We start from the raw sequence: 23,049 nt of genomic DNA on the forward strand, positions 1-23,049 counted from the left end.
AAGAGCATATGGACTATCAGACCAATTGTGTGATTGGATTGAAGAGTTCCTAGATAACAGAACGCAGCATGTCCTTCTCAATGGACAGAAGTCTTCCTAAGTAAGAGTAATTTCAGGTGTGCCGCAGGGGAGTGTGGTAGGACCGTTGCTATTCACAATATACATAAATGACCTTGTGGATGACATCGGAAGTTCACTGAGGCTTTTTGCGGATCGTGCTGTAGTACATCGAGAGGTTGTAACAATGGAAAATTGTACTGACATGCAGAAGGATCTGCAACGAATTGACGCATGGTGCAGGGAATGGCAATTGAATCACCATGTAAAAAAGTGTAATGTGCTGCAAATACATAGAAAGAAAGATCCTTTACCATTTATCTACAATATAGCAGGTCAGCAACTGGAAACAGTTAATTCCATAAATTATGTGGGAGTACGCATTAGGACTGATTTAAAATGGAATGACCATATGAAGTTGATCGTCGGTAAAGCAGATGCCAGACTGAGATTCATTGGAAGAATCCTAAGGAAACGCAATCCGAAAACAAGGGAAGTAGGTTGCAGTACGCTTGTTCGCCCACTGCTGGGATCCGTACCAGATAGGGTGGATAGAAGAGATAGAGAAGATCCAACAGAGAGCAGCGCGCTTCGTTACAGGATCATTTAGCAATCGCGAAAGCGTTACGGAGATGATAGATAAACTCCAGTGGAAGACTCTGCAGGAGAGACGCTCAGTAGCTCGGTACGGGCTTTTGTTAAAGTTTCGAGAACATACTTTCACCGAAGAGTCAAACAGTATATTGCTCCATCCTATGTGTATTTCGCGAAGAGCCCATGGGGATAAAATCAGAGAGGCATACCGATAATCTTTTTTCCACGAACAATATGAGACTGGAATAGAAGGGAGAACCGATAGAGGTACTCAAAGTAACCTCCGCCACACACCGTCAGGTGGTTTGCGGAGTATGGATGTACATGTAGCTGTAGAAGCCTATGCTGATATTTTCTGCAAACAGCAACAGCAAGAGGGACCCCTTCACGCCCACACTTGCAAGGTGACAATTCAAAAAGCTCTATGATCATCTCTGCTTGCATTAGCACTTAACAAGTATTCCGCCGAAAACGCAGCAATTTAATTTCTCCTGGCTTGTTAACCATTTGCAGCTTTCAGAGAAGCGTAATGAGTGGCAAATTTTGAGTAAAACTTACAAATTTCTCTGTTCGCCATTTTAAAATTTGCTTCTTTTTCCACAACACAGTGGAGTGTATACAGTTTCACATCACTAACATGTTGTGCAGGCACAATTGCGGGAGAAGTCTTAGACAGTGGTTTATTAAGTTTATTAACTAAGGAACTGAGGAAAAGTACGGTCAGTAGCTGATGAAAAACCACATCCTCGATACAAAAAAGCATGTAATGTCGTCACTTACCTTGTTCCAAATCCCATAACATATCTCGTTTCAACAACCATCGATGGCCCTTAAAAATTACATTCTTCCATAGAAAGTCTGCAGTTAGTGAATAGCACAGTAGATAATGAAGTTTATAGTAAAATATTCTTCTTCTTGCGTGCTATCATTTGCCAAAATCTCGTTTCAGTATCTGAAGCAGTTTATGAGTAATGTTGTGACTTTATCGCAAATGAGAGTTACACGTCAGATCAATTTTCTCGAGATTGATGACAGATAGACACCTCTACACAAGTCTAAAGAATAATTCAATATCTTAACTAAATTTCACATGAAACAACATATTTGTAATATACTCCAAACGCAAAATCATGGCAACATCTACTTTTCATTGCAATCTTTTCCGAATTTCACGTAGGATCTTGATTATCCGTAAATACGAGGTGCATTCAAGTTCTAAGGCCTCCGATTTTTTTTCTAACTAACTACTCACCCGAAATCGATAAAACGGGCGTTACTTCTCGACGTAATCGCCCTGCAGACGTACACATTTTTCACAACGCTGACGCCATGATTCCATGGCAGCGGCGTAGGCTTCTTTAGGAGTCTGTTTTGACCACTGGAAAATCGCTGAGCATGGCTGGTGAACGTGCGGCCACGGAGAGTGTCTTTCATTGTTGGAAAAAGCCAAAAGTCACTAGGAGCCAGGTCAGGTGAGTAGGGAACGTGAGGAATCACTTCAAAGTTGTTATCACGAAGAAACTGTTGCGTAACGTTAGCTCGATGTGCGGGTGCGTTGTCTTGGTGAAACAGCACACGCGCAGCCCTTCCCGGACGTTTTTGTTGCAGTGCAGGAAGGAATTTGTTCTTCAAAACATTTTCGTAGGATGCATCTGTTACCGTAGTGCCCTTTGGAACGCAATGGGTAAGGATTACGCCCTCGCTGTCCCAGAACATGGACACCATCATTTTTTCAGCACTGGCGGTTACCCGAAATTTTTTTGGTGGCAGTGAATCTGTGTGCTTCCATTGAGCTGACTGGCGCTTTGTTTCTGGGTTGAAAAATGGCATCCACGTCTCATCCATTGTCTCAACCGACGAAAAGAAAGTCCCATTCATGCTGTCGTTGCACGTCAACATTGCTCGGCAACATGCCACACGGGCAGCCATGTGGTCGTCCATCAGCATTCGTGGCACCCACCTGGATGACACTTTTCGCATGTTCAGGTCGTCATGCAGGATTGTGTGCACAGAACCCACAGAAATGCCAACTCTGGAGGCGATCTGTTCAACAGTCATTCAGCGATCCCCCAAAACAATTCTCTCCACTTTCTCGATCAGGTCGTCAGACCGGCTTGTGCGAGCCCGAGGTTGTTTCGGTTTGTTGTCACACGACGTTCTGCCTTCATTAAACTGTCGCACCCACGAACGCACTTTCGAAACATCCATAACTCCATCACCACATGTCTCCTTCAACTGTCGATGAATTTCAATTGGTTTCACACCACGCAAATTCAGAAATCGAATGATTGCAAGCTGTTCAAGTAAGGAAAACGTCGCCATTTTAAGTATTTAAAACAGTTCTTATTCTCGCCGCTGGCGGTAAAATTCCATCTGCCGTACGGTGCTGCCATCTCTGGGACGTATTGACAATGAACGCGGCCTCATTTTAAAACAATGCGCATGTTTCTATCTCTTTCCAGTCCGGAGAAAAAAAAATCGGAGGCCTTAGAACTTGAATGCACCTCGTATTACAATAACTGTGACCATTAACGAAATGATGGGTACATCATTTCATGAACCTGACGTATAAAGCTGTAAGTAAAGCGAAAATGAAATCTTTTTACCAAATACTTTCCCTAAAATCTTTTGAGAAAGATTGAAGGGCGTGCGCCTCGATTTTGTCGTCACGGACCTGCCGAAAGGTGGAAAACACTTGTCGGCCTCCCCTTCCGGACAAATAAATGAACTCGCCCAGAGCTTTGGACGAAAACTGGTCTCTGTGTATCGGCCATCTTATCCTGCGTTAAAATGTAAATGTGTGACTAGGGCCTTCCGTCTGGTAGACCGTTCGCAACCATGCCAACTAAACAATACCGTCTTGCCTGCAACAGTGGGCGGAAACTTGCAGACAGCAGCAACGCGAGCCGCAGCACGGCTCACTCATTATTTTTAAAATTCTCATTCACAAAATAATATGATATACAAACAGATAGGCTTGTCTACAATCAAAAATCCAGAAAAAAGTTTAACTTTCTTGCAGATTTCTATTTTCATTTTCATTCTCAGACTAATATGAAATGCAATAGATTGGCATATTTGCATTAAAAAAATCAATGGGAAAAATTACATTTGCGGACGTGAGCCAGTTCCTTAAAGTTAGGTTCACGTGGGAAGCAACTTACGCGAATAGTGCCTTCCAGGTGGGCGGCCGTTAATCTTGACAGAAACGTATTCTTCAAAAAACTCATTTTAGAAAATGAAATTTCACTAATATATGTGGAGCCTAACATAGTATCCAGGTATATTGCTAATTTCTTGCAATATTCATATTTTTCTGGGACGTGTTTGCTCCAAAATTCTTGAGCGGATGCAGTTTTAAACGTTTGTGAGGAAATGTTTTGCTTCAAGACTATTATCTCCATTCGAAATAAAGGCTTTGAAAGGCAGAACAACTTCGATGCCACATCCGTCCATTGCGCCGCTGGAGAAACTTCAAAAGTCGATTTCTAGAATCGCAACGGCTTCTCTATCTTCGAGAAGCCTTAGAATCTTGGATAAAATTCCTTCTTAAGATCTAGCGTAAAACTTGAGAATACTGAAATTTCTGTTTCAGAATTGTCTTTAAATTCGTAAATTTCTGGAAAGTGAAAAAATTCTAGACTTGCAATGTCTTTTTCAAAGATATCCACTTGCGACGGGAAGAAAACACACTTAGCATCAGATCGCGTATTAATTTCCCATTTTCTTGTAGCTCAGTACTGAACGCATTTAAATACTTCAGAATGTCTTTCAAGAAAGCCACAGCTAGCGTACTGCGTTCGTTTGCTAGGAACTCCGAACGGTTTGTTTCTTGCTTCTTGTGAATCCAAGTTTTCTGAGAAGGATGTAACTTCTTTCACTTGATCTTTACTTAGCCAACGAACATTGTTGTACTGCAGTAAATCAGAATGCACCAAGTCACACACAGAACGATACTTTTTGAACTGTCTGTGCTGAAGAGTAGAACGAGTCCCCATAAAATTAACCAACTTGATCAACCTGTCCATTTCTTGCTTCAGAGTCACACTAAGTTTTCCACAAAGGGCTCCCTGGTCGGTTGTGAACTGATAAGATAGTATCCAGCCATTCTTATCTTTGATTCTCTTTACTATTTCTTTTTCTTTGCCGATCATTGCTGGGACTCCTTCACTCGAAAGAGACACCAGTTGATCATAACTAATGTTTGATTTAGTCATGAAGTCATTAAAACTACTGAATAATTATTGTCTGCGACTCTTACATCTACATCTACATCTACATTTATACTCCGCGAGCCACCCAACGGTGTGTGGCGGAGGGCACTTTACGTGCCACTGTCATTACCTCCCTTTCCTGTTCCAGTCGCGTATGGTTCGCGGGAAGAACGACTGTCTGAAAGCCTCTGTGCGCGCTCTAATCTCTCTAATTTTACATTCGTGATCTCCTCGGGAGGTATAAGTAGGGGGAAGCAATATATTCGATACCTCATCCAGAAACGCACCCTCTCGAAACCTGGCGAGCAAGCTACACCGCGATGCAGAGCGCCTCTCTTGCAGAGTCTGCCACTTGAGTTTGTTAAACATCTCCGTAACGCTATCACGGTTTCCAAATAACCCTGTGACGAAACGCGCCGCTCTTCTTTGGATCTTCTCTATCTCCTCCGTCAACCCGATCTGGTGCGGATCCCACACTGATGAGCAATACTCAAGTATAGGTCGAACGAGTGTTTTGTAAGCCACCTCCTTTGTTGATGGACTACATTTTCTAAGGACTCTCCCAATGAATCTCAACCTGGTACCCGCCTTACCAACAATTAATGTTATATGATCATTCCACTTCAAATCGTTCCGCACGCATACTCCCAGATATTTTACAGAAGTAACTGCTACCAGTGTTTGTTCCGCTATCATATAATCATACAATAAAGGATCCTTCTTTCTATGTATTCTCAATACATTACATTTGTCTATGTTAAGGGTCAGTTGCCACTCCCTGCACCAAGTGCCTATCCGCTGCAGATCTTCCTGCATTTCGCTACAATTTTCTAATGCTGCAACTTCTCTGTATACTACAGCATCATCCGCGAAAAGCCGCATGGAACTTCCGACACTATCTACTAGGTCATTTATATATATTATGAAAAGCAATGGTCCCATAACACTCCCCTGTGGCACGCCAGAGGTTACTTTAACGTCTGTAGATGTCTCTCCGTTGATAACAACATGCTGTGTTCTGTTTGCTAAAAACTCTTCAATCCAGCCACACAGCTGGTCTGATATTCCGTAGGCTCTTACTTTGTTTATCAGGCGACAGTGCGGAACTGTATCGAACGCCTTCCGGAAGTCAAGAAAAATAGCATCTACCTGGGAGCCTGTATCTAATATTTTCTGGGTCTCATGAACAAATAGAGCGAGTTGGGTCTCACACGATCGCTGTTTCCGGAATCCATGTTGATTCCTACATAGTAGATTCTGAGTTTCCAAAAACGACATGATACTCGAGCAAAAAACATGTTCTAAAATTCTACAACAGATCGACGTCAGAGATATAGGTCTATAGTTTTGCGCATCTGCTCGAAGACCCTTCTTGAAGACTGGGATTACCTGTGCTCTTTTCCAATCATTTGGAACCTTCCGTTCCTCTAGAGACTTGCGGTACACGGCTGTTAGAAGGGGGGCAATTTCTTTCGCGTACTCTGTGTAGAATCGAATTGGTATCCCGTCAGGCCCAGTGGACTTTCCTCTGTTGAGTGATTCCAGTTGCTTTTCTATTCCTTGGACACTTATTTCGATGTCAGCCATTTTTTCGTTTGTGCGAGGATTTAGAGAAGGAACTGCAGTGCGGTCTTCCTCTGTGAAACAGCTTTGGAAAAAGGTGTTTAGTATTTCAGCTTTACGCTTGTCATCCTCTGTTTCAATGCAATCATCATCCCGGAGTGTCTGGACATGCTGTTTCGAGCCACTTACTGATTAACGTAAGACCAGAACTTCCTAGGATTTTCTGTCAAGTCGGTACCTAGTATTTTACTTTCGAATTCACTGAACGCTTCACGCATAGCCCTCCTTACGTAAACTTTGACATCGTTTAGCTTCTGTTTGTCTGAGAGGTTTTGGCTGCTTTTAAATTTGGAGTGAAGCTCTCTTTGCTTTCGCAGTAATTTCCTAACTTTGTTGTTGTACCACGGTGGGTTTTTCCCATCCCTCACAGTTTTACTCGGCACGTACCTGTCTAAAACGCATTTTACGATTGCCTTGAACTTTTTCCATAAACACTCAACATTGTCAGTGTCGGAACAGAAATTTTCGTTTTGATCTGTTAGGTAGCCTGAAATCTGCCTTCTATTACTCTTGCTAAACAGATAAACCTTCCTCCCTTTTTTTATATTCCTATTAACTTCCATATTCAGGGATGCTGCAACGGCCTTATGATCACTGATTCCCTGTTCTGCGCTTACAGAGTCGAAAAGTTCGGGTCTGTTTGTTATCAGTAGGTCCAGCAAGAATGTTGTTAGTAATTCTTCCGTAAATACCTTACCTTCAGTGTCCAAAAATCGCACGAAAATTGACATTTGTTCTTCATCAAAAACGTCTCATGATTCATCTAGCGCTATGGCGTAGCAAGGTGCCTTCTGCAGAAGTTCGATCAGACTACTTTTATTGCCAGCAGCCAAAACTTAGGTTCTTCTTGTATTACTTCTTGACGACAGTGGAATACCTTGAATTGCAGCGATAACATACTTTTTTCTTCAAAAAGTGCCATTGCCAGTTCCGACAAACGTTTTCTTACTATCTCAGAGTCTGGAAATGGCTTCTGCTGTTTATTAAGCGTCCAACACACATGCATCGCTGCTTTTGGAGATTTTTCTTGCTCGCTCGAACCAGGAAGGTCGTGCTTTTTATCTAAGAAGCTAGATATGCCTAGAGTTTTTCTTGACGGGCTTCACTACCTAGAGAAAAATTTTTATGGAACCGCTGATGAGTTGTTTCGTAGTGTCGCTTTTAATTTGCTCTTTTAACAAGAGCGGCGGTTCTGTTGTATATGAGGCAAATAGGAACAGCTCCAGGTCTACATGACAGCGTAAAACAATATTGGTCAGTCCTGAAAACTTCCTATATTGATTATCAACTTCACACTTTTTAGTACAGCAGAGTCGCGGTGATCCGAACGTTCGGTTGATCCGAACATTAACAATGTTAGTCTAAGTATCGATAACTGTGCGGTAAACTGCTGTACGTACACACTATTTTAATTTACACAGTGCGGTAAACACGTATTAGAAAAACTGGCAAGAAAACATTAGGTTTAAACAATACATAACAATGAAAGAAAAGCTGCCAAACTTACTAAAATACAGCTGCATTTTATCCCTACATTTTAGCTAGCAAATGAAGACAGTCTGTTATATGACGCATAGTTGCACCATCGTAAACATCAAACAGCAGGTTTAGCAGTGGGCTGTTGCTCGAAATAACATAGCACGAGGTCGAGGGCTTCAGCTGTGTCACTGTGTGGCACCAGCTCTCCTTTGTCGCTTTCAGGCTCATTGTCACGTCCGTCACAGTAGTCCACTTCTTCCTGGTCTCGAGCCACAACAGGAAGTAAATCAGAGTCAGTGAGGTTCTCCACGCATGCCGCATCCGCTGCCATCCACTCATCTACGTCTCCTTCACTAGCTTCTCCACTTCCAGGGATTGTCTGTATCATTTGTAGTGGATTTTCCTCTTCATTTTCAACTATGTTGTCTTGAAATTCAAGAGATGTCCACAGTTTTCTCCACGATTTTCTCAGAGTATTTTCTGAAATATTCTGCCATGCCTCAGGCGCCCAATAAACAACATCCTTCACATTGGTCTTTTTCATTTTGTCCACTAAAGGATTGCTATCATCTTGGATCAGCATTCTTAAAAATTGTTTTCTGTAAGTCAGCTTTAATGTTTGCAGTACCCCCTGGTCCATCGGCTGTAGAAGTGGTGTAATACTCGGTGACAAAAACTTCACCACAATTTCTCCATCACATGAATCTACATCACTGGGGTGAGATGGCGCGTTATCAGTCAAAAGGATTGCACGGACATACAAATGATTTCCCTTAAAAAACCGTCGAACAGAGGAAACAAACTGGCCGTGAAACCATTCTTTGATCAGCTTGCCATCCATCCATGCTTTTTTCTGATTGCGACAATACGTGGGCAGGGATTTCATGTTGCAGTTTTTAAAAGCTCTGGGCCTAGCAGATTTGCCGATCAGGATTAAAGGCAGCTTGTGATTACCAGCAGCGATGCTGACCGCTAATAAAGTCACACGCTCTTTGCACATTTTAAAATCAGGAGCATGGTCTTCTGCTTTTGATGCCAGGCTTCTTGTTGGCAATTCCCTAAAATTAAGGCCAGTGTCGTCAGCGTTATAAATTTGTTGGGGAGAATACTTTCCCTCTCTTATCATATTTCAAACTCATCCAAGTATTCCTTCGCTGCATCACGGTCAGAAGAAAGCTTCTCTGCAGTAATTGTCAGCTGACGGATTCAATGACGTTTTCTTAATCTGTCCAGCCAACCCGTATTCGCACTGAAAGACTCAGCAGCACTCATTAACTTGTCCAGGAAAACAGACTTCCTTGAACCAGTGCCCCATTAAAACGAGTTCCCCATTCTCTTTCCTCTGTAAACCAAAGGAAAAGAGCTTCATCCACTTCATCATACTGGCACTGTTTCAAAGCCTGCCGAATTTCGAGTGTTTCTCTCGAAAACGTTGCACAGGATTGTTCAAGCTTCACTCGGTGCTTCTTCCAATCACAAATGGTTGCTTTACCAACACCCAGCTCCGTTGCCAGTTCAGATACATTCTCACCATTGTCTATCCGCTTCAAAGCATTCAGTTTTCCTTTGAGAGTTAACGTTGTATGTTTCTGTTTACTCACGACGAACACGTACACCACTACACCTGTACGAATACAATACAACCGTTACGGTGCCAGCGATCGATAACTTACATAACCAAGCGCTTTGCGAGCCAATTGGCAGTGCACTGACCTCAGGCACTACAAAGGTCTCAACAATGCACAACAACAAGGGCAGGGAATGAGAGTGAGCCACTGTTCCCACTCTTGTTCCCATTTGTTACCATGGTGTACCTACTTAACCGCTTGGTATACTTCACTCTAGAAACTAGTCACCGTAATTCCAGCCAATCCGAACAATTCGGTAATCCGAACAGGGTCCGGGCCAAATTAGTTCGGATTAACGGGCCTCTACTGTATCCATATCGGGGCGAAAGCCTCGATAATAAACTCTCGGAACGAGATAGCAACAACTACTGACGAAGTACCTATAAATTCGTTTACTTTTACATTCGTTCCCCATAAAAATACCGGCGCCCGACACACAGCACATGCCGATTGACCGCATAGGAGGTACTTTCGTTTGAAATTTATGCTGCCGCACACGAAAGGAACCGCGCTGCAAAGGAGACGCTTCGTTGTCAAAGATCGCCGCCGCCGAATCAATTTGACAGAAGTTTCAAAAAGTAGCTTTAAGCTATAGTTACAGTTACGAGCACAAGGTTGCAGAAGTTGCCAGAATCTGAGATTTCCTTGCTCGTTAAATAAAGTTCTTGTGTTGCATTCGTGTGTACAGAGCTTTCATGTGGGTCGACATAACACGCTACACCGGCCGGCCGGTTTGCTCTCTTCCAGCGCTGCTCTTCAGTGCACTCTCCGGCGCTGCAAAGCGTAGCAACTATCTATTTAATCTAACTGTAACTAACGATTAAGAATTCTAATTTCTCAGCAGTTAATTGCACACTACTAGAAAAATTATAGGTGTGGCGCTGAAACGAATTGTTTGTACAGTAAAATTTTTTAAAAATAATTTGAGAACGTAATTTATACTTTCAAAATATTTTTTTAATCTTCCGCAGTCCGAACCTCGACCACGCTCCGCCAGTTGGCGACCGCTGCTGTAAACATTCGAGATGCTGGACACAACTGATCACGTGGTTATGATGTTACTCCTGGTTATACACTATGTGACGGGAAGTATCTTGACACCCCAGAAAACATACGTGTTTCATATTAGGTGGATTGTGCTGCCGCCTACTGCCAGGTACTCCATATCAGCGACCTAAGCAGTCGTTAGACATCGTGAGAGAGCAGAATGGGCGCTCCCTGGAACTCACGGACTTCGAGGGCGGTCAGCTGACAGGGTGTCACTTGTGTTATACATCTGTACGCGAGATTTCCAGACTCCTAAACATCCCTAGATCCACTGTTTCCGATGTGATAGTGAAGTGGAAATGTGAAGGGACACAGAAGCGTACAGACCGACCTCGTCTGTTGTCTGACAGAGACCGCCGAAGGTTTAAGAGGGTAATAGGCAGACATCTGTGCAGACCATCACACAGGAATTCCAAACTGCATCAGGATCCACTGCAAGTACTATGGCAGTTAGGTGGGGGGTGAGAAAACTTGGATTTCACGGTCGAGCGGCTGCTCATAAGCCACACATCACGCTGGTAAATGCCTCGCTTGGTGTAAGGAGCGTAAACGTTGGACGATTGAACAGTGGAAAAACATTGTGTGGAGTGACGAATCACGGTACTCAACGTGGCGATCCGATGGCAGGGTGTGGGTATGGTGAATGCCCGGTAAACGACATCTGCCAGTGTTTGTAGTGCCAACAGTAAAATTCGGAGGCGGTGGTGTTGTGACGTGGTTGTGTTTTTCATGGAGGTGGCTTCTACTCCTTCTTTTGTGTGGCACTATCACAGCACAGACCTACAATGATACTTTAAACATCTTCTTGCTTCCTACTGTTGAAGAGCAATTCGGGGATGGCGATTGCATCTTTCAACACGATCGAACACCTGTTCGTAATGCACGGCCTGTGGTGGAGTGGTTACACGACCATAACATCCCTGTAATGGAATGGCCTGCACAGAGTCCTGACCTGAATCCTATAAAAGACCTTTGTGATGTTTTGGATCGCCGACTTCAAATGGTTCAAATGGCTCTGAGCACTATGGGACTTAACTTCTGAGTTCATCAGTCCCTTAACTTAGAACTACTTAAACGCAACTAACCTAAGGACATCACACACATCCATGCCCGAGGCAGGATTCGAACCTGCGACCGTAGCGGTCGCGCGGTTCCAGACTGTAGCGTCTAGAACCGCTCGGCCAACCCGGCCGGCTCGCCGACTTCGTGCCAGGCCTCATCGACCGACATCGATACCTCTCCTCAGTGCACCACTCCGTGAAGAACGGGGTGCCATTCCCAAGAAAGCTTCCAACATCTCATTGAACGTATGCGTCCGAGAGTGGAAGCTGTCATCAAGGCTAAGGGTGGGTCAACACCGTACTGAATTCCAGCATTACCGATGGAGGGCGCTACGAACTTGTAAGTCATTTTCAGCCAGATGACCGAATACTTTTGATCACATAGTAGAACTCCTGAATTTAGATTGTATGTTATGTGCTGCCCTTTAGTTCCATGCAGTTGTGTTGGGCTGAGCTGTGGCAATGTTTGCAGCAAAGAAAAGAGCACCAGCCATAGGGCATTCACTACCAATCGCCACCCTGCTTATTCATTGACTGCGGTAGAAAGTGACTCTTCTGTGCCATCCAGTTCCATGAGCTATCGGCCAGATCTGGGACAGTGACCAACTGCCTCATGAGAACAGCTGGACCTTGGCTATCAGCCTCTGTTATAGGTGCTTCCAAAGGACACAGAAACATGTTCTCTTTCACAAAGTCAGCCCTGGACAGTAGTATTTAAGCTCTCTCCAAACCAGCTGTCATTGTCGACCAGCTGGGCAACATAGCTGTGTGCAGAGTGTCTCAGACGCAGCCTTCATCCAAGGGGCAACGCCTGACTACCCAGGCCTCTGTCAGGCAATACTTTACTGGCATCATAATAAGACGGCTTGCCGACGTACACACTGCTGTCTCCTGGGCAAAACATGAACAGACAACCTACCAGCACTGTGCCTTCAGAGGCTGCCATCCGTCCACGACCAGTCCCAAACCGTGAGTTCAGAGTTACACTCTGGGCAACACTGCAACACTGAAATCTGCAGCAGTGCCTTCCACCGTTTTTGGCTGCCTAACACCGCAAAGCGCTACATTTGGTGCCTTGGCCATCACTGTAAACTCCACTCCCGGCAAGCCAGCTATGCCAGATCACCATGCCACCGTCTCGGCTGCGATGCAAGAGGAAATACAGGGCGAGTCACGAAGTTTTCCCCTGTTTGCTGGAAGTTATTGCTTAGATTACTTGGAACAAAAAATGTAAATACAGTAATGTAATCAGATCCATAATTAAAGAGCTACAAAAGACTTCGGAAGCATGCCACGGTGTATGGAGAGCTACACTTGTGTTCACAGGACACACACGATCAGTCTTAGGTAGACAAGTGCAGCGAGTGGTGCGATTGCATAATAACCACGTTGTTGATACTGCAGTCACTATTTACTGTTATTGTCTCCTGTGCAGTACACTTTGCGATGCCGTACAAGTTTCCAGCGCAGGAGTATGGAGAGATGGTGTACATTTTGTGATTCTGTGATGGTAATGCAAAAGCTGCTGCTGCCAAATATCACCGTCGGTATCCTAAACGTAGGATTCTGAGCGCCAAAACATTTAGTGGAACATATTGAACATTGCTAGGAACTGGTACTCTTCTCAGAATTGGTATTCACTCCGAAAGACATCGTGACGGTCAAGAAGAGGAAAACATTCTTAATTCAGTAGAGCGCAGTCCTCCTTCAAATACAAGACGCCTAGATACCCGATTGAACATTTCACAATCTAAGCTATGTAGGATTCTTCATGAGAATGGACTGTATCCTTTTCATGTGCAGAAAGTTCACCATTTAGAGCCACATGATTGTGCCAAGCGTTTACACTTTTGTAACTGGCTAAATGGAAATCGGCACCTCTATCGCTACCTAATGTTCATTGATGAGGCAACCTTTACAAGAGATGGCATCAACAACTTGCATAACATGCATGTCTGGGCATACGAAAATCCCATGCCACGATAGTGTCTCAATTTCATCGCAGATACAGTGTCAATGTCTGGTGTGGTGTGGTGTGTTGTTGGGGCCGTTTATTCTCCCGGAAAATTTTAATGGTCAGATGTGCGGTACCTTTTTACGAGAAGACTTACCGCAGTTTGTTGAAGATGTTCCTCTGGAAACAAGACGCCACGTGTACGTCCAAAAGGGGGGGGGGGGGCACACTTCCACCATGTGGTAACCGCTTATCTAAATCATCAGTTCCCACATCGATGGATAGGTCGCAGGGGCCCTATCAACTGGCCTGCCAGATCCCCTGATTTAACAGGCCTAGATTTCTAAATTTGAGGGGGGGGGGTAGGGATGAAATACATCGTGTACGATGTTAAGGTGGAAACACGAGAAGAATTGATACAACGCATTTTCGATGCCGCAACGTCAATAAGGAACGGGCATGTGTAATTACGAAATTCTACTCGCGTGGTTCACTCCCGTGCGAAACTTTGCCATCAAATGCAGGGAGGAAATTTTGAACACTTGCTTCAAATCCACTCTGAATGCAAGGGACTCCTACAAAGTTGTTTAAATTAATTATTATGTGCATTTTTGATAGTGAAATCCTACAACAAAAGTTTTTCTGTCATTTTCCTGAGTTTTTCAATTACTGTAGTTCCTTAATTATGGATCTGATCTTATTACTTTATTTACATTTTTTGTTCCAGATAACGTAAGTAATACCTTCCAGAAACCGGGGGAAAGCCTTGTGACTCACGCTGTATTATAAACCACAGCTAAATCTCGCCTGAGATGAGGTCACACCTTTTGAATGAACTGATTAAAAACTGTTAATGTTCACCATCCGTTTCTCTACAGCTTCCCAAAGCGTCACACCGATCACCAGAGGTTATCTACTGACGTACGATGCCCAGGTGGGAGAGCCACCACTATCCTCAGTACCAGAAGTGCGGCTCTTCCAGCCCTTCGTAACGATGATTGCACAACCGATTTACTACACTTTGGTTGACGATGATGATGATGATTGGTTTGTGGGGCGCTCAACTGCGCGGTTATCAGTGCCCGTACAATTTCTCAACTTTTGCTCAGTCCAGTCTAACCCCTTTCATGAATGATGATGAAATAATGAGGACAACACAAACACCCAGTCACCTCGAGGCAGGTGGAAAACCCTGACCCCGCCGGGAATCGAACCCCTGACCCCGTGCTCGGTAAGCGAGAACGCGACCGCGAGACCACAAGCTGCGGACACTACACTTTGGGGCCCATTGGGGAACATGTATGTGGCCTTCCATCTTGCTGAACCTGTACACCGATGAAAAGTTGTTAGATAGTGTACGTAAAGGGAAAACGTATGGAAAAGCAATAAATTTTTAAAACATATCGCTATTACTTGATGTGTACCTTAATAAATATGCAGTCCTATGTTTCCCTTTAGGTAGATGTTCTCCAGGGATAGAGTGTAACAGTGTGCATACACTTGCAGGTTGCTTTTCGTAATAGGGAAGTACGATTACAGGTGTCGTTGTTGTTGTTGTTGTGGTCTTCAGTCCAGAGACTGGTTTGATGCAGCGCTCCATGCTACTCTATCCTGTGCAAGCTTCTTCATCTCCCAGTAGCTACTGCAACCTACACCCTTCTGAATCTGTTTAGTGTATTCATCTCTTGGTCTCCCTCTACGATTTTTACCCTCCTCACTGCCCTCGAATACTAAATTGGTGATCCCTTGATAACTCAGAATATGCCCTACCAACCGATCCCTTCTTCTAGTCAAATTGTGCTACAAATTTCTCTTCTCTCCAATTCTCTTCAGTACCTCCTCCTTAGTTATGTGATATACCCATCTACTCTTCAGCATTCTTCTGTAGCACCACATTTCAAAAGCTTCTATTCTCTTCTTGTCTAAACTATTTATCGTCCACGTTTCACTTCCATACATGGCTACAGGCCATACAAATCCTTTCAGAAACGACTTCCTGACGCTTAAACCTATACTCGAGGTTAAAAAATTTCTCTTCTTCAGAAACGATTTCCTTGCCGTTGCCACTCTACGTTTTATATCCTCTGTACTTCTACCATGATCAGTTATTTTGCTGCCCAAATAGCAAAACTCTTTTACTACTTTAAGCGTGTCATTTACTAATTCCCGCAGCATCACCTGAGTTAATTCAACTACATTCCATTATCCTCGTTTTCCTTTTGTTGATGTTCATCTTACATCCTCCTTTCAAGACTCTGTCCATTCCGTTCAGCTGCTCTTCCAGGTCCTTTGCTGTCTCTGACAGAATTACAATGTCATCGGCGAACCTCAAAGTTTTTATTTCTTCTCCATGGATTTTAATTCCTACTCCGAATTTTTCTTTTGTTTCTTTTACTGCTTGCTCAATATACAGATTGAATAACATCGGGGATAGGCTACAACCATGTCTCACTCCCCTCCCAACTACTGCTTCCCTTTCATGCCCCTCCACTCTTATAACTGCCATCTGGTTTCTGAACAAATTGTAAATAGCCTTTCGCTCCCTGTATTTTACCCCTGCCACCTTCCGACTACAGGTATCTGATTGCAAATGAAAAACTTACATCTGATCACTCTACAGAAGTCTAAATTGACCATATTATTATTCTGCCAAAGACGTTGTCTTAGTTCTGCTAAAACCGATATAAGAGTCATCCATATATAAAAGTATCCTTCCATCTTAGGGTAACTTTAAACGTAAACAGTTAGTTGGCTTTACCTTCTTCGGCTGTTCAATAAATTTGTCTGGGCGCAACGTGCTGTTTGTTTAGGAGTATAGAAGAGACACCAAGGCTGATATTTTAAGAAATGTACACTGCATGATTCCCTCTCTGCGTAGGGGTTTTGGTATATAATATAACACCATGTGTACAAAAAACACGTGCATGCTGCTGGTCATAATATACGTGTATGGTCGCATACAAAAAAATTCAACCCTGCTTCCAAACCACTAAAAAACTGTTTGTATTATTTATCAAAATACACAAGATCTAGAGTATAAAATACAAATGGCTCTGAGCACTATGCGACTGAACTTCTGAGATCATCAGTCGCCTAGAACTTAGAACTAATTAAACCTAACCAACCTAAGGACATCACACACATCCATGCCCGAGGCAGGATTCTAACCTGCGAGCGTAGCCATCACGCGGTTCCAGACTGAAGCGCCTTTAACCGCACGGCCACACCGGCCGGCTTATAAAATACACATTTAACACTAATGTTGTAACTTAATTGTTCTATACCAGTAAAAAATACACATTTTTCACATATTGCCACTACAGAGGTAGCAGGTGACAGCATGCATGAAATTACAAGCTTAGTGTATGTAGTCTCTTTAGCAGGTTTGTTACGTCTTCTAAGTGTTCCTGTGCTTCTGTGACACATAGCGATACACACTAGTTTACATGTAACTTATTTTAAAATTCGCCATTTCAAAGGTCTGACTTGACACCTTAGATGAAAGGCAGGCTCATCAATCAATTTCCAGAATCGCATTTCAGACATCGGTTTTTAAACTTTTCAAATTGTACAGTATGACAGGCAGATATGCTGGGCCTTCAGAACGAGAGAATATACCCAGATGTAGGTATCGCTAAGTATAGAAAACAATGTAGGGAATCCTCTGGTATATGTAAGTGATTTTTAACTTTTATTACCACTGAATGATGATTTTTTTAACTGAACTATTTACTGATATTTCTCATTTAAATGGCACTACTTACTAGTCTTATTCCCTCTGTCAGTTTTACTATGTTATGTTGGAAGCATGCAGCTGCAATATATTTTATTATGTGAAAGATTACAGAGTTGCTCAGGCAGCACTTAATCGTTCATAATTCATACAACATAAGCGTTCAATACGAAAATATACATTCTATGATTAGGTGTATCAGGAAACCAATCACATCTACATCGATTCAGCAGAATACCGATGTTGAATGATAAATTTATAGAATGGCGCCACAAAGCAATATACAATATGATCTAATATCATAAATATTAAACAATAAATACAGCAATAATCAACCTACCTGTAACGTATACCACAAATTTTGGTATACGGACTGTAAAAGTAGTATTTCTGAGAAATATTTCCCCTTCTTTTGAGAAGAATCTTACCGAAACTGAGGATGTGACTAAAGAATTTAAATATTTAAATGCGGTTGTTTGTAGCTTTGAGTGGATCATGCCGATGATGTGATTCCACATTTCTAATAGATTTTTCTTAAGATCTAGAAGGCTATCTTTCAGATAATATATTGACCGTGATGGCAAGTCCGTTTGTGCTCCAGTGTCCAGTGTGCAAATTATTCTTTTCTTATGCTACTTTACAAAGTTCGCTCCATAAGTCAAATTTAGTTCCCTGTTCCACTGAAATGTATCAACGCGTTTTTCATCCTCACTGAAAGTGGTTTCGACAGCTGCAAGCAAATTCCTGATAGTTTTGGTTGCTTTCGAACGTGCTGAAACATGTTTAACGTGCATGTTCTTATAGCTACGACCAAGCAATGTTTGTGCGTCTAATGTGTGTAGGAGTGCAGCTGGTACTGCACACTTTTTCATTTCTGTTGTAATATTACTCTTGAGATTATCTTGAATAGTCAGCATAGGCTGCACGCCACATATTTTGATATTCGGCATACAGGTTTTTGGAGTTGTTTTACTGCTTGTCTACGGAAGTTTCGAGAGTAGCAACTTTTGTTGGCCGCAGGCTGCTACAATCATCTGTCAGATCTATAATACACTCCTGGAAATGGAAAAAAGAACACATTGACACCGGTGTGTCAGACCCACCATACTTGCTCCGGACACTGCTAGAGGGCTGTACAAGCAATGATCACACGCACGGCACAGCGGACACATCAGGAACCGCGGTGTTGGCCGTCGAATGGCGCTAGCTGCGCAGCATTTGTGCACCGCCGCCGTCAGTGTCAGCCAGTTTGCCGTGGCATACGGAGCTCTATCGCAGTCTTTAACACTGGTAGCATGCCGCGACAGCGTGGACGTGAACCGTATGTGCAGTTGACGGACTTTGAGCGAGGGCGTATAGTGGGCATGCGGGAGGCCGGGTGGACGTACCGCCGAATTGCTCAACACGTGGGGCGTGAGGTCTCCACAGTACATCGATGTTGTCGCCAGTGGTCGGCGGAAGGTGCACGTGCCCGTCGACCTGGGACCGGACCGCAGCGACGCACGGATGCACGCCAAGACCGTAGGATCCTACGCAGTGCCGTAGGGGACCGCACCGCCACTTCCCAGCAAATTAGGGACACTGTTGCTCCTGGGGTATCGGCGAGGACCATTCGCAACCGTCTCCATGAAGCTGGACTACGTCCCGCACACCGTTAGGCCGTCTTCCGCTCACGCCCCAACATCGTGCAGCCCGCCTCCAGTGGTGTCGCGACAGGCGTGAATGGAGGGACGAATGGAGACGTGTCGTCTTCAGCGATGAGAGTCGCTTCTGCCTTGGTGCCAATGATGGTCGTATGCGTGTTTGGCGCCGTGCAGGTGAGCGCCACAATCAGGACTGCATACGACCGAGGCACACAGGGCCAACACCCGGCATCATGGTGTGGGGAGCGATCTCCTACACTGGCCGTACACCACTGGTGATCGTCGAGGGGACACTGAATAGTGCACGGTACATCCAAACCGTCATCGAACCCATCGTTCTACCATTCCTAGACCGGCAAGGGAACTTGCTGTTCCAACAGGACAATGCACGTCCGCATGTATCCCGTGCCACCCAACGTGCTCTAGAAGGTGTAAGTCAGCTACCCTGGCCAGCAAGATCTCCGGATCTGTCCCCCATTGAGCATGTTTGGGACTGGATGAAGCGTCGTCTCACGCGGTCTGCACGTCCAGCACGAACGCTGGTCCAACTGAGGCGCCAGGTGGAAATGGTATGGCAAGCCGTTCCACAGGACTACATCCAGCATCTCTACGATCGTCTCCATGGGAGAATAGCAGCCTGCATTGCTGCGAAAGGTGGATATACACTGTACTAGTGCCGACATTGTGCATGCTCTGTTGCCTGTGTCTATGTGCCTGTGGTTCTGTCAGTGTGATCATGTGATGTATCTGACCCCAGGAATGTGTCAATAAAGTTTCCCCTTCCTGGGACAATGAATTCACGGTGTTCTTATTTCAATTTCCAGGAGTGTATCTACATCTACGTGCCAGCTCTGCTATCCGTGCTTAAGTGCTTGGCAGAGGGTTCATAGAACCAATGTTAGATTATTTCTCGACCGTTCCACTCTCTAACGGCTCGTCTGAAAAATAAACACCTAAATCTTTCAGTGCGAGCTCTCGAATTCTTTTATTTTAATACTGTGGTCATTTCTCCTTATTTAGGTGAGAGTTGACAAAATATTTTCATTTTATAAGGAGAAAGTTGGTGTAAAAATTTTGTAACAAGATCTCGGCGCAGTGGAAAACATCTTTGTTTCAATTATAGCCACGTCAACTTGCTTATTATAAGTGACATGCTCTGCGCTGTTTCGCGATAGTGCAAAACAGACGTCCTGTCTTTGACCTTTTTCAAGGTCCTCTGTCAATGCTATTTGGTAAGGATCCCACAGCACGCAGCAGTATTCCGGTAGAAGGCGGACAACCGTAGTGTAGGCAGTCTCTTTCGTGAGATCTGCTGCATCTTCTAGGTGTTCTGCCAGTAAAACACAGTCTCTGCTTCGACTTGCCCTTAATGCAATCAGTGTGATAGTTCCAGTTTGAATTGTTCGTAACTGTAATCTCTCGGTGTGTAGTTGAATCTGCACCTGTTGGCCTACGTGGCGTACTAGCATGCAACGATATTATTAATCACTGGACATAGCTGCAAAACTCTTTCAAGCATACAGAATGTTGAATTCCATCTAGTGAATTTGCTACTGGAATCTGAATTTGCGAAGAACGCGAGGCATTTTTCTTCGAAATGATATTTCTACTACTTTAACCACTGCACTTATATCGTTACTGTACATGTTCGGAAAAATCAGTCGTTTAAATGACGAAAAAATTATTGACAATGGTTAACAAGTAGAGTGGTCTTTCGCCAACACCAAAGATGGGTAATTTGTTTTCAACATCGCACCTCCAGTACCGATATTGAAACATCGCTGTCTAAACTCTCAACATTGATATTTCGTAGATATCAATAATCATTGAACATCACTGCTCTGTACACATTAAGAGACACTGATCCAAGAATACGTTGTCATGTCTCGCTTATCCTCGAGCGTTGCTCAAGGCTGTAGCAGCTTTGACACGACTCTGCCAGGAGCAGTACTTGGACCAAATGCGCTCTCCCCAAATCCCCAGTCCCCCCATCATACCACCCCTCCTAGCCTTCCCCTCTGAACAGTGACCAGCGCGCTTTAAACCGCCGCGGTGGAAAAACGGTGACGATAAGCCTTACAAGTGGCGAACGTCACACGCGGGAGAAACAGGCCGAAGGAGGCGGATGTAAATTAACTGGAGCGGCGGCCGCGCCTGCGGTGAGAGGGCTTATCTGGCTGTCTGGCAGGCGGGCCGCACTGAGTCAGGCGGAACTCTTTCGCCGGGCCGCTGCTGGCGCTGACGTGGGGACACAACGCCGTGTCACCGCCAGCAATGTTAATCTTCACGCTGGAGGGCAGCCGGGCGACGCTAAATTTCTCCGCGGCGCGGCGAGAAAACCGCGGATAAAATCGAAGCGCGCCGCGCTTTGTGCGTCCGGATTAAAGAAAGATGGGATTTGGGACGGGGCGACTCCGCTCGGCAGCGTCAGAGGGCGCCAGCGGAAAGAGTGGCCGAGGGGGGCGTGGGAGGAGGGGGAGGTGGGGGAGGGGGCTATACGGCCGCGGCTGACGACTGGCGGCGGCGCCACCAGCTGTCGCTGTCTGAAGGAACGTTCTGTGGAGTGACGGTGCGCCTAGCCTCCCGATGCTTGAAAAAGACGGTTGAGAGTTAAGTGTCAGGGACAGTAGAATGAAAACGAGACAGATGAAAAAAAAGTAAAGCAGACAGCTGCCAGGCCAGTATGCTATGTATGTGTGAAGGTATCTTACCAAAATTGTATCCTTTTTTAATTGTGAAAGTATCAATGATAAGATTGTTCTAAATTAATTATTCAAGAAACCTTCATCTGACAGCGTCTGTGAACTTGTTTCTTGCACTCCTCCATTTTGCCAGAAATGCAACATGTGTTTGACTCAGCAATCAAGTTTAAGAGAATGATGCCATTTGTGCAGTGGCATTAAGACGGTACTGAAAAATTAACTTTTGGCCGTGATGTTTACTTAATGAAATTATATGTTGACATGAATAACGCCAGTTGCGCAATGGCATAAAATTAGTTATTTGAAATAACTTTGCTCTGATAACGTTAGTTATACCAAAATCGATTTCAAACTATGAAATGTACATATATATTGCATAGAGGCCTCATTTTCTTTACGTTCTTTCATTGGTGGGTAACTTTACTTTACTACTCATTTTCATATCCAGTACAAGCAAAGGATGTGGATTATGATTCAGGCTGTTAGATTTGAACACAATGTTGATCTCAATATATACATCATATTTGGCAGCCCGCTGTACCCGTTCTCTAAATGTCCTCCGTGTTCTCAGCGGTACGTCGTGGGGAGCGGATCGAACCGTCCTACTTCGCCTATATCGGTCGATCGTCCGCTCAAAACTGGATTATGGGAGCTTTGTATACTCCTCTGCACGGCCGTCCATCTTACGCCGCCTCAACTCTATACAACATCGGGGGTTACGTCTTGTGATCGGAGCGTTCTACACTAGTCCCGTCGAGAGTCTTCATGCTGAAGCCGGTGAATTGCCACTAACCTACCGGCGCGATGTACTGCTTTGTCGGTATGCCTGTCGGCTGTTGTCAATGCCCGATCACCCGTCTTATCGTTCCTTTTTTGACGTCTGTCTCGACCGTCAACACGGGCTGTATGTATCTGCCCTGCTACCCCCTGGAGTTCGCTTTCGTCGCCTCCTTCAGCACCTTGATTTTTCACTCCCTGCTACCTTTAGAGTGGGCGAGAGCCAAACGTCACCTTGCCTCCAGGCTCCGGTTCGCGTTCACCTTGACCTCAGCTCGCTCCCAAAGGAGGTTACCCCAGCTTCGGCATACCGCTCCCGGTTTGTCGAACTTCGTTCGAAGTTCATTAATACGATCTTCATTTATACAGATGGCTCTAAGACCAATGACGGTGTCGGGTGTTCTTTTATTGTCGGGGCACACTGTTTCAAATCCCGGCTCCATGGCACTTGTTCGGTCTTCACAGCTGAGCTATTTGCCCTCTATCAGGCTGTTCTTTGCATCCGCCGCCACCGACATTCTGCTTATGTCATCTGCT

Source organism: Schistocerca cancellata, chromosome 6, assembly GCF_023864275.1.
Source record: "Schistocerca cancellata isolate TAMUIC-IGC-003103 chromosome 6, iqSchCanc2.1, whole genome shotgun sequence".
NCBI classification, from domain to species: Eukaryota; Metazoa; Arthropoda; class Insecta; order Orthoptera; family Acrididae; genus Schistocerca; species Schistocerca cancellata.